The sequence below is a fragment of the Bombina bombina genome, chromosome 7 (assembly GCF_027579735.1).
Source record: "Bombina bombina isolate aBomBom1 chromosome 7, aBomBom1.pri, whole genome shotgun sequence".
Classification (NCBI taxonomy): Eukaryota; Metazoa; Chordata; class Amphibia; order Anura; family Bombinatoridae; genus Bombina; species Bombina bombina.
This window is the reverse complement of record NC_069505.1, coordinates 292,025,171-292,036,172: the sequence shown is the minus strand read 5'-3', so window position 1 is coordinate 292,036,172 and position 11,002 is coordinate 292,025,171. Positions and strand designations below refer to the sequence as shown.

The 11,002-nt window shown below is 40.8% G+C and overlaps 1 pseudogene; it reads right to left on the bottom strand.

The window, feature by feature from the left end:
• Positions 1 to 872: 872 nt before the first annotated feature.
• The window catches only part of LOC128635868 (plexin-A1-like), a 43,593-nt pseudogene continuing 33,463 nt past the window's right edge, over positions 873 to 11,002 (bottom strand).

Here is an 11,002-nt window from a genome sequence, read left to right as displayed (position 1 = left end):
TATCTTTATTTAAAAAGCAGGAATGTGATGCATAGGAGCCGGCCCATATTTGGTTGAGAACCTGGGTTATGTTTGCTTATTGGTGGGTAAATGTCAGCCTCCAATAAGCAAGCACTATCCACAGTGCTGAACCTAAAATGGGCTGGCTGCTAAGATTTACATTCTTTCTTTTAAAATAAAGATAGCAAGAGACCGAAGAAAAATTGATAATAGGAGTAAATTAGAAAGTTGCTTAAAATGTCTTGCTCTATCTGAATCATTAAAGAAAAAAAAATTGTGTTCAGTGTCCCTTTAACAAATTAACCCTTTAACAACAATGACGTACCCTGTAAGTCGCTGGTCATTAAGGGATTGTCTGGCTATAATAGTGCTATTAGACCCTCCCTTCCTCCTGAACCCTTGCTAAAACAGCGGGGTCTTGCCTCTGGCCGCAAAACTGCGCTATTGAAAATGGCAGCTCCATAGGCCAGTGACGTACAGGGTACGTTGCGGTCATTAAGGGGTTAAATAATATTTTGCAGAAGGTCCCTCTAACATTCAATTCTGCTGCATTTTGGTGTAAAATGATTTGAATAAAACCTCTATATAAAATCAATACGTATATACATTACAAAAATTAGATATTCTGTTTATTTTTTGTCTTTTTTTTTAACCACTTGGCAACAAATGGGTTAAACTAAAATATAGTCTCGGCACACAGGACACTTGGCGAGTCTGCATGGAAAAAACTGCCAAATTCCATATACTGCAGATAAAGTAAAGGGCTCTGGGGAGTGAAAAATCACAGAACTGAAAGAATATTCAGAAGACAAAAAAAAAAAAAAGGGTAAAAAAAAAAAAAAAAAAAAAAAAAAAAAAAAAAAACATTTTTGAGTGAGTGATAAATGTATTGTTCTCAGGAGCCTACACCTGTCAGTGGAAGAATGAGAAGTGACAGGCGCTAGCTTTTTCCAAAGCTTTATTGTTACATCCCAGATCTGATTAGCAGAGACGAATTTAAGGAAATGCCAGGAGCCGCTCACCTTAAAAATATTTTCATTTTTTTATGAATACTAAACCTCACTTACACATTACACAGTATTAGCCAATTCTCTGATCAAGGGACACAAAGAACACAGGTTTATATGCCGTACAGATGCCAACTCTTACCTTCTTCATCCTGCCACTGCGTGTCCCAGCAAACACCACTGTGTGCCCACGGTAATCATAGGCAGCCACCGATGTCATGCCGTCCTCTTTGTCCACAAACAAGGGTGTTCCTTCTATGGTGACCGTTCCACCAAGAGGTTGGTTAAAATCCTGACCACAGAAATTGTCATCAATCTGCAGAGGCTGCAGGAAGAGATAAGAAATATAATTAGACGTGATGCTGCAGGTAAGGGAACCTCCAAAGATACCGACCACACAATTTCTTAGGAGCCAGGGAACTATTTTATACTTTGCCAATATTGGCACTATTTATACATGCCAGGCAATTATCTCTGAGATTACACAGACACTGATTGGTATATATGCTCCTTGCACAGTCTACCTACCAGTCTGTGCCCTGTTTACACAATACATGGCACTGGGTTCCTGCGCATAGTGCCAATATAGTGTTAAGACAAAGGGTTAAAGTGATCGTAAACTCCCTCCTTTGTAAAATCAGATCTGGAATGTTGGTGATATTTTAGGTGGAGTTGAATTCATCAAATGTAATAAAGATGCGCTTTAACTTACTTTTTAATATAGATATAAAATTCAAATTCCCTGCACTCCAACCCCCACTACAAAAGTCCATTTTTATGCGAGCTAATGGTTTGAATTGTTCTCCAATCAGTGCTCTCCTCATATGACACTTTTGTTGTAGCTAGTGAGCTGATTGGAAAAACAGAATTTATGTTTACCTGATAAATTACTTTCTCCAACGGTGTGTCCGGTCCACGGCGTCATCCTTACTTGTGGGATATTCTCTTCCCCAACAGGAAATGGCAAAGAGCCCAGCAAAGCTGGTCACATGATCCCTCCTAGGCTCCGCCTACCCCAGTCATTCGACCGACGTTAAGGAGGAATATTTGCATAGGAGAAACCATATGGTACCGTGGTGACTGTAGTTAAAGAAAATAAATTATCAGACCTGATTAAAAAAACCAGGGCGGGCCGTGGACCGGACACCTACGTTGGAGAAAGTAATTTATCAGGTAAACATAAATTCTGTTTTCTCCAACATAGGTGTGTCCGGTCCACGGCGTCATCCTTACTTGTGGGAACCAATACCAAAGCTTTAGGACACGGATGAAGGGAGGGAGCAAATCAGGTCACCTAAATGGAAGGCACCACGGCTTGCAAAACCTTTCTCCCAAAAATAGCCTCAGAAGAAGCAAAAGTATCAAACTTGTAAAATTTGGTAAAAGTGTGCAGTGAAGACCAAGTCGCTGCCCTACATATCTGATCAACAGAAGCCTCGTTCTTGAAGGCCCATGTGGAAGCCACAGCCCTAGTGGAATGAGCTGTGATTCTTTCGGGAGGCTGCCGTCCGGCAGTCTCGTAAGCCAATCTGATGATGCTTTTAATCCAAAAAGAGAGAGAGGTAGAAGTTGCTTTTTGACCTCTCCTTTTACCAGAATAAACAACAAACAAGGAAGATGTTTGTCTAAAATCCTTTGTAGCATCTAAATAGAATTTTAGAGCGCGAACAACATCCAAATTGTGCAACAAACGTTCCTTCTTTGAAACTGGTTTCGGACACAGAGAAGGTACGATAATCTCCTGGTTAATGTTTTTGTTAGAAACAACTTTTGGAAGAAAACCAGGTTTAGTACGTAAAACCACCTTATCTGCATGGAACACCAGATAAGGAGGAGAACACTGCAGAGCAGATAATTCTGAAACTCTTCTAGCAGAAGAAATTGCAACTAAAAACAAAACTTTCCAAGATAATAACTTAATATCAACGGAATGCAAGGGTTCAAACGGAACCCCCTGAAGAACTGAAAGAACTAAATTGAGACTCCAAGGAGGAGTCAAAGGTTTGTAAACAGGCTTAATTCTAACCAGAGCCTGAACAAAGGCTTGAACATCTGGCACAGCGGCCAGCTTTTTGTGAAGTAACACAGACAAGGCAGAAATCTGTCCCTTCAGGGAACTTGCAGATAATCCTTTTTCCAATCCTTCTTGAAGGAAGGATAGAATCCTAGGAATCTTAACCTTGTCCCAAGGGAATCCTTTAGATTCACACCAACAGATATATTTTTTCCAAATTTTGTGGTAAATCTTTCTAGTTACAGGCTTTCTGGCCTGAACAAGAGTATCGATAACAGAATCTGAGAATCCTCGCTTCGATAAGATCAAGCGTTCAATCTCCAAGCAGTCAGCTGGAGTGAAACCAGATTCGGATGTTCGAACGGACCCTGAACAAGAAGGTCTCGTCTCAAAGGTAGCTTCCAAGGAGGAGCCGATGACATATTCACCAGATCTGCGTACCAAGTCCTGCGTGGCCACGCAGGAGCTATCAAGATCACCGACGCCCTCTCCTGATTGATCCTGGCTACCAGCCTGGGGATGAGAGGAAACGGCGGGAACACATAAGCTAGTTTGAAGGTCCAAGGTGCTACTAGTGCATCCACTAGAGCCGCCTTGGGATCCCTGGATCTGGACCCGTAGCAAGGAACTTTGAAGTTCTGACGAGAGGCCATCAGATCCATGTCTGGAATGCCCCACAGCTGAGTGACTTGGGCAAAGATTTCCGGATGGAGTTCCCACTCCCCCGGATGCAATGTCTGACGACTCAGAAAATCCGCTTCCCAATTTTCCACTCCTGGGATGTGGATAGCAGACAGGTGGCAGGAGTGAGACTCCGCCCATAGAATGATTTTGGTCACTTCTTCCATCGCCAGGGAACTCCTTGTTCCCCCCTGATGGTTGATGTACGCAACAGTTGTCATGTTGTCTGACTGAAACCGTATGAACTTGGCCCTCGCAAGCTGAGGCCAAGCCTTGAGAGCATTGAATATCGCTCTCAGTTCCAGAATATTTATCGGTAGAAGAGATTCTTCCCGAGACCAAAGACCCTGAGCTTTCAGGGATCCCCAGACCGCGCCCCAGCCCATCAGACTGGCGTCGGTCGTGACAATGACCCACTCTGGTCTGCGGAATGTCATCCCTCGTGACAGGTTGTCCAGGGACAGCCACCAACGGAGTGAGTCTCTGGTCCTCTGATTTACTTGTATCTTCGGAGACAAGTCTGTATAGTCCCCATTCCACTGACTGAGCATGCACAGTTGTAATGGTCTTAGATGAATGCGTGCAAAAGGAACTATGTCCATTGCCGCTACCATCAACCCGATCACTTCCATGCACTGAGCTATGGAAGGAAGAGGAACGGAATGGAGTATCCGACAAGAGTCTAGAAGTTTTGTTTTTCTGGCCTCTGTCAGAAAAATCCTCATTTCTAAGGAGTCTATTATTGTTCCCAAGAAGGGAACCCTTGTTGACGGAGATAGAGAACTCTTTTCCACGTTCACTTTCCATCCGTGAGATCTGAGAAAGGCCAGGACAATGTCCGTGTGAGCCTTTGCTTGAGGAAGGGACGACGCTTGAATCAGAATGTCGTCCAAGTAAGGTACTACAGCAATGCCCCTTGGTCTTAGCACAGCTAGAAGGGACCCTAGTACCTTTGTGAAAATCCTTGGAGAAGTGGCTAATCCGAAAGGAAGCGCCACGAACTGGTAATGCTTGTCCAGGAATGCGAACCTCAGGAACCGATGATGTTCCTTGTGGATAGGAATATGTAGATACGCATCCTTTAAATCCACCGTGGTCATGAATTGACCTTCCTGGATGGAAGGAAGAATAGTTCGAATGGTTTCCATCTTGAACGATGGAACCTTGAGAAACTTGTTTAAGATCTTGAGATCTAAGATTGGTCTGAACGTTCCCTCTTTTTTGGGAACTATAAACAGATTGGAGTAGAACCCCATCCCTTGTTCTCTTAATGGAACGGGATGAATCACTCCCATTTTTAACAGGTCTTTTACACAATGTAAGAATGCCTGTCTTTTTATGTGGTCTGAAGACAACTGAGACCTGTGGAACCTCCCCCTTGGGGGAAGTCCCTTGAATTCCAGAAGATAACCTTGGGAGACTATTTCTAGCGCCCAAGGATCCAGAACATCTCCTGCCCAAGCCTGAGCGAAGAGAGAGAGTCTGCCCCCCACCAGATCCGGTCCCGGATCGGGGGCCAACATTTCATGCTGTCTTGGTAGCAGTGGCAGGTTTCTTGGCCTGCTTTCCCTTGTTCCAGCCTTGCATTGGTCTCCAAGCTGGCTTGGCTTGAGAAGTATTACCCTCTTGCTTAGAGGACGTAGCACTTTGGGCTGGTCCGTTTCTACGAAAGGGACGAAAATTAGGTTTATTTTTTGCCTTGAAAGGCCGATCCTGAGGAAGGGCGTGGCCCTTACCCCCAGTGATATCCGAGATAATCTCTTTCAAGTCAGGGCCAAACAGCGTTTTCCCCTTGAAAGGAATGTTAAGTAGCTTGTTCTTGGAAGACGCATCAGCCGACCAAGATTTCAACCAAAGCGCTCTGCGCGCCACAATAGCAAACCCAGAATTCTTAGCCGCTAACCTAGCCAATTGCAAAGTGGCGTCTAGGGTGAAAGAATTAGCCAATTTGAGAGCATTGATTCTGTCCATAATCTCCTCATAAGGAGGAGAATCACTGTCGACCGCCTTTATCAGCTCATCGAACCAGAAACATGCGGCTTGTAGCGACAGGGACAATGCATGAAATTGGTTGTAGAAGGTAACCCTGCTGAACAAACATCTTTTTAAGCAAACCTTCTAATTTTTTATCCATAGGATCTTTGAAAGCACAACTATCCTCTATGGGTATAGTGGTGCGTTTGTTTAAAGTGGAAACCGCTCCCTCGACCTTGGGGACTGTCTGCCATAAGTCCTTTCTGGGGTCGACCATAGGAAACAATTTTTTAAATATGGGGGGAGGGACGAAAGGAATACCGGGCCTTTCCCATTCTTTATTAACAATGTCCGCCACCCGCTTGGGTATAGGAAAAGCTTCTGGGAGCCCCGGCACCTCTAGGAACTTGTCCATTTTACATAGTTTCTCTGGGATGACCAACTTGTCACAATCATCCAGAGTGGATAATACCTCCTTAAGCAGAATGCGGAGATGTTCCAACTTAAATTTAAATGCAATCACATCAGGTTCAGCTTGTTGAGAAATGTTCCCTGAATCAGTAATTTCTCCCTCAGACAAAACCTCCCTGGCCCCATCAGACTGAGTTAGGGGCCCTTCAGAAATATTAATATCAGCGTCGTCATGCTCTTCAGTATCTAAAACAGAGCAGTCGCGCTTACGCTGATAAGTGTTCATTTTGGCTAAAATGTTTTTGACAGAATTATCCATTACAGCCGTTAATTGTTGCATAGTAAGGAGTATTGGCGCGCTAGATGTACTAGGGGCCTCCTGAGTGGGCAAGACTCGTGTAGACGAAGGAGGGAATGATGCAGTACCATGCTTACTCCCCCTCACTTGAGGAATCATCTTGGGCATCATTGTCATTGTCACATAAATCACATTTATTTAAATGAATAGGAATTCTGGCTTCCCCACATTCAGAACACAGTCTATCTGGTAGTTCAGACATGTTAAACAGGCATAAACTTGATAACAAGTACAAAAAACGTTTTAAAATAAAACCGTTACTGTCACTTTAAATTTTAAACTGAACACACTTTATTACTGCAAATGCGAAAAAACATGAAGGAATTGTTCAAAATTTACCAAATTTTCACCACAGTGTCTTAAAGCCTTAAAAGTATTGCACACCAAATTTGGAAGCTTTATCCCTTAAAATAACGGAACCGGAGCCGTTTTGAACTTTAACCCCTTTACAGTCCCTGGTATCTGCTTTGCTGAGACCCAACCAAGCCCCAAGGGGAATACGATACCAAATGACGCCTTCAGAAAGTCTTTTCTAAGTATCAGATAAAATGATTCCTCAAGGCTAAATATGTGTTAATAATCAATCGATTTAGCCCAAAAAAAGTCTACAGTCTTAATAAGCCCTTTTTGAAGCCCTTATTTACAATCGTAATAAACATGGCTTACCGGATCCCAGAGGGAAAATGACAGCTTCCAGCATTACATCGTCTTGTTAGAATGTGTCATACCTCAAGCAGCAAGAGACTGCTCACTGTTCCCCCAACTGAAGTTAATTGCTCTCAACAGTCCTGTGTGGAACAGCCATGGATTTTAGTGACTGTTGCTAAAATCATTTTCCTCATACAAACAGAAAATCTTCATCTCTTTTCTGTTTCTGAGTAAATAGTACATACCAGCACTATTTCAAAATAACAAACTCTTGATTGAATAATAAAAACTACAGTTAAACACTAAAAAACTCTAAGCCATCTCCGTGGAGATGTTGCCTGTACAACGGCAAAGAGAATGACTGGGGTAGGCGGAGCCTAGGAGGGATCATGTGACCAGCTTTGCTGGGCTCTTTGCCATTTCCTGTTGGGGAAGAGAATATCCCACAAGTAAGGATGACGCCGTGGACCGGACACACCTATGTTGGAGAAATAATGCAAACCTTTAGCTCACAGAAACATGGACTTTGAAGTGGGCGGTGGAGCGCGGGGTATTTGAATTTCATATCAACGTACATATAGCGCATCCTCATTACAACTGATGAATTAAACTCAATCTAAAATATCACTAACATTCTGGATTTGTTTTTATAAAGAGGAGAGTTAACCATCACTTTAAGCCGTGTTATTTTTATTTATTTTTGGTAATGCATTTTGTAGAGTCCCTTGCAATAGTATGCTAAGGCTTTACACGTCCCTTTAAAATTCATAAATACATAAAAAAAAAAAAACAGGGTAAGAAAATTCCCAGGAGGAACTAAGGCTTCTCAAAATGTTCCTCACGGATCCTGTTTGGAGCATTCTGTGCACCTATTTACGTATTACCTTCCCTGGCTCACACAAATGTGCAGCTGGCAGAAACATCATTTTGTCCAGCTCTTATGTTTTGCTATAAATTTGTGAAGATTTCCAATAAAATATTTGCGGTTATTCTTATATATAAGAAACTTGCAGTTTAGTAAAGGCGGGGGAGGGGGGGGGATTATACGTATCAATGTTTTATTCATGAAAATAGGACAAATTGGAACACAATGAGAAATTATTACCCCAATGCACAGTTTAGAAACAGACAGATAGTATATAAGACTCTAGTGCATAAATTTTAAGCAATTTTCTAATTTACTCCTATTATCATTTTTTCTTCGGTCTCTTGGAGTCTATTAGAAAAGCAGGAATAAACGCTTAGGAGCCAGCCTATTTATGATTCAGCACCTGGGTAGCGCTTGCGGATTGGTGGCTAAAATAAAATTATAGGGAGAGGTAGGCAGAACTGAACTGAAGATCCTTTATGTATGGTGTAATTTGATGGGGTAAAGGGAAAAATGTAATTACTACACTTTTCTGCAGTCTTGCATAAACATACTACATGAATGTGAAATATTTTGGACACACTAACACCTTGTTTGCTGCAATTATTTTTCAATAGTAAAAAAAAAAAAAAAAAACTCAACACTTGGCTATTTACGAAGAGACAGTCTTGACTTGTTACTGGACTGAATACAGAGAGCCACGGCCATGATGTTAACAAAAATCATTGTTTTACAGTATGTTGTCTAATCCCCACTGCTGACACCAATTCCGGACAAATATGTAGCAAGTTAGGCCTGTGAAGTCTGCACTGTACACTAACAATTCTCAGGAGTCGAAAATTGGTAAAGTTCTATTACTACACATAAGACATTTTATGTTAGAATCTCACTATGTTTCGTCATGTCCCTTGAATACCCGTAATATAAAAGGCTGGTACTTTGCTCTGTGTTTTCGCACTTTATGGGAATACACGTAACTAGAACAAAAGGGCAAGACAGAACAGCTATACAGGGATAGGGCTATACAGCTACTTTCAATGAGATTAAAAAATATCACAGGTTCCTACAGCTTACGTAAAACACCAATGTCTTGCTTAGTGAGTTCTAGTAAATACTGTACCTGTTGCCCTCACAGTTTAAGTGAAAGCACATTATTTATACTGACCTGTTGCCATCACAGTTTAAGTGAAAGCACATTATTTATAGTTACCTTCTCATACTCACTAAAAGAATTATTGGGACACCATTAAAGGGACACTGAACCCAATTTTTTTTCTTTTATGATTCAGATAGAGCATGCAATTTTAAGCAACTTTCTAATTTACTCCTATTATCAAATTCTCTTCATTCTCTTGGTATCTTTTCTTATCTAGGTTTAGATGATGGCCCATTTTTTGGTGAACACACTGTGTTGTTCTTGCTGATTGGTGGATAAATTCCCCCACCAATAAACAAGTGCTTTCCATGGTTCTGAACCAAAACAATAGCTTAGATGCCTTCTTTTTCAAATAAAGAAAGCAAGAGAACAAAGAAAAATTGATAATAGGAGTAAATTAGAAAGTTGCTTAAATTTGCATGCCCTATCTGAATCACTAAAGAAAAAAAACTGGGTTCAGTGTCCCCTTTAACATTAGAGAGTAACATCATAAATGGCAAGTTTACAATTTATAGATTTTAAACACATCACAACATGTTCCCTACATGATAAAGTGCCAGAGACTTAGGCGTGACAGTGACATCACCTGCTGAGAGTTCACATGTCAGGGATGTGTCAGAGCCGCTAGATTTTAGGGTGATGTCATAGTAACATCAAGTGCAGTAGCACTATCTGCTCTATGGAAATAAGACTCTTAGCTAATGCTACCAGGGAATCTGATATCATTTGTTTACCAGACTTAACTGGGTCACACACAGCTCAACTACAGTTATAGGAATATTAAACTCAATGCTTTACAAATGACCATATACTGTATATCCGCAATCAAACTCCTCATAGCAAAAGGTCTGCGCATACAAACGTTTTATATATGCAGAATGTGTATATCAGCAATTAAGTGTCGCATTGCTAAAGGTCTGCGCACACAATAAATGTTTATATATGCACAGTATATATCAGTAATTAAAGGGATAGTAAACCCCAAAATGTTCTTTAATGGTTTAGATAGAACATACAATGTTAAACAACTTTCTAATTTAATTCTATTATCAAATTTTCTTCATTGTTATCCATTGCTGAAGGGACAGCATTGCACTACTGACAGGAAGCTGAAAATATCTATTTAGCCAATCACAAGAGACAAATGTGTGCAGGCACCAATTAGCAGCAGCTCCCACTGGTGTAAGATATGTGCGTATTCGTTTTTTAACAAGGGATACTAAGAGAGCGAAGCACATTTAAAAATAGAAGTGAATTTAAAAGTGTCTTAAAATGACCAGCTCTATTTGAATCATGCAACTTTAATTTTGACTTTCCTATCCCTTTAAGTGCCACATTACTAAAGGTCTGTGCACACAATAAAAGCTTTTATATATATGCACAATGTATATCAGCAATAAAGCACTGCATTACAAAAGGTCTGCGCACACAATAAAAGGTTTTATATATATATATGCACAATGTATATCAGCAATAAAGCACCGCATTGCAAAAGGTCTGTGCACACAAATATTTTATATATGCACATATACTGTATTTCTGCAATCAAGTGCGCACACAAATGTTTTATATATGCACAGTATATATCAGCCTTTAAGCGCCACATTACAAAAGGTCTGCACACTCAAATGTTTATACATGCACAGTATATATCAGAAACTAAGTACTGCATTGCAAAAATGTCAGTGCACACAAATGTTTATATGTGCACAGTATATATTTAAAGGGAAAGTCTAGTCAAAAATAAACTTTCATGATTCAGATAGGGCATGTAATTTTAAACAATTTTCCAATTTACTTTTATCATTACATTTGCTTTGTTCTCTTGGTATTCTTATTTGCTTGCTAAACCTAGGTAGGCTCATATGATGGTATCTTAGCCCGT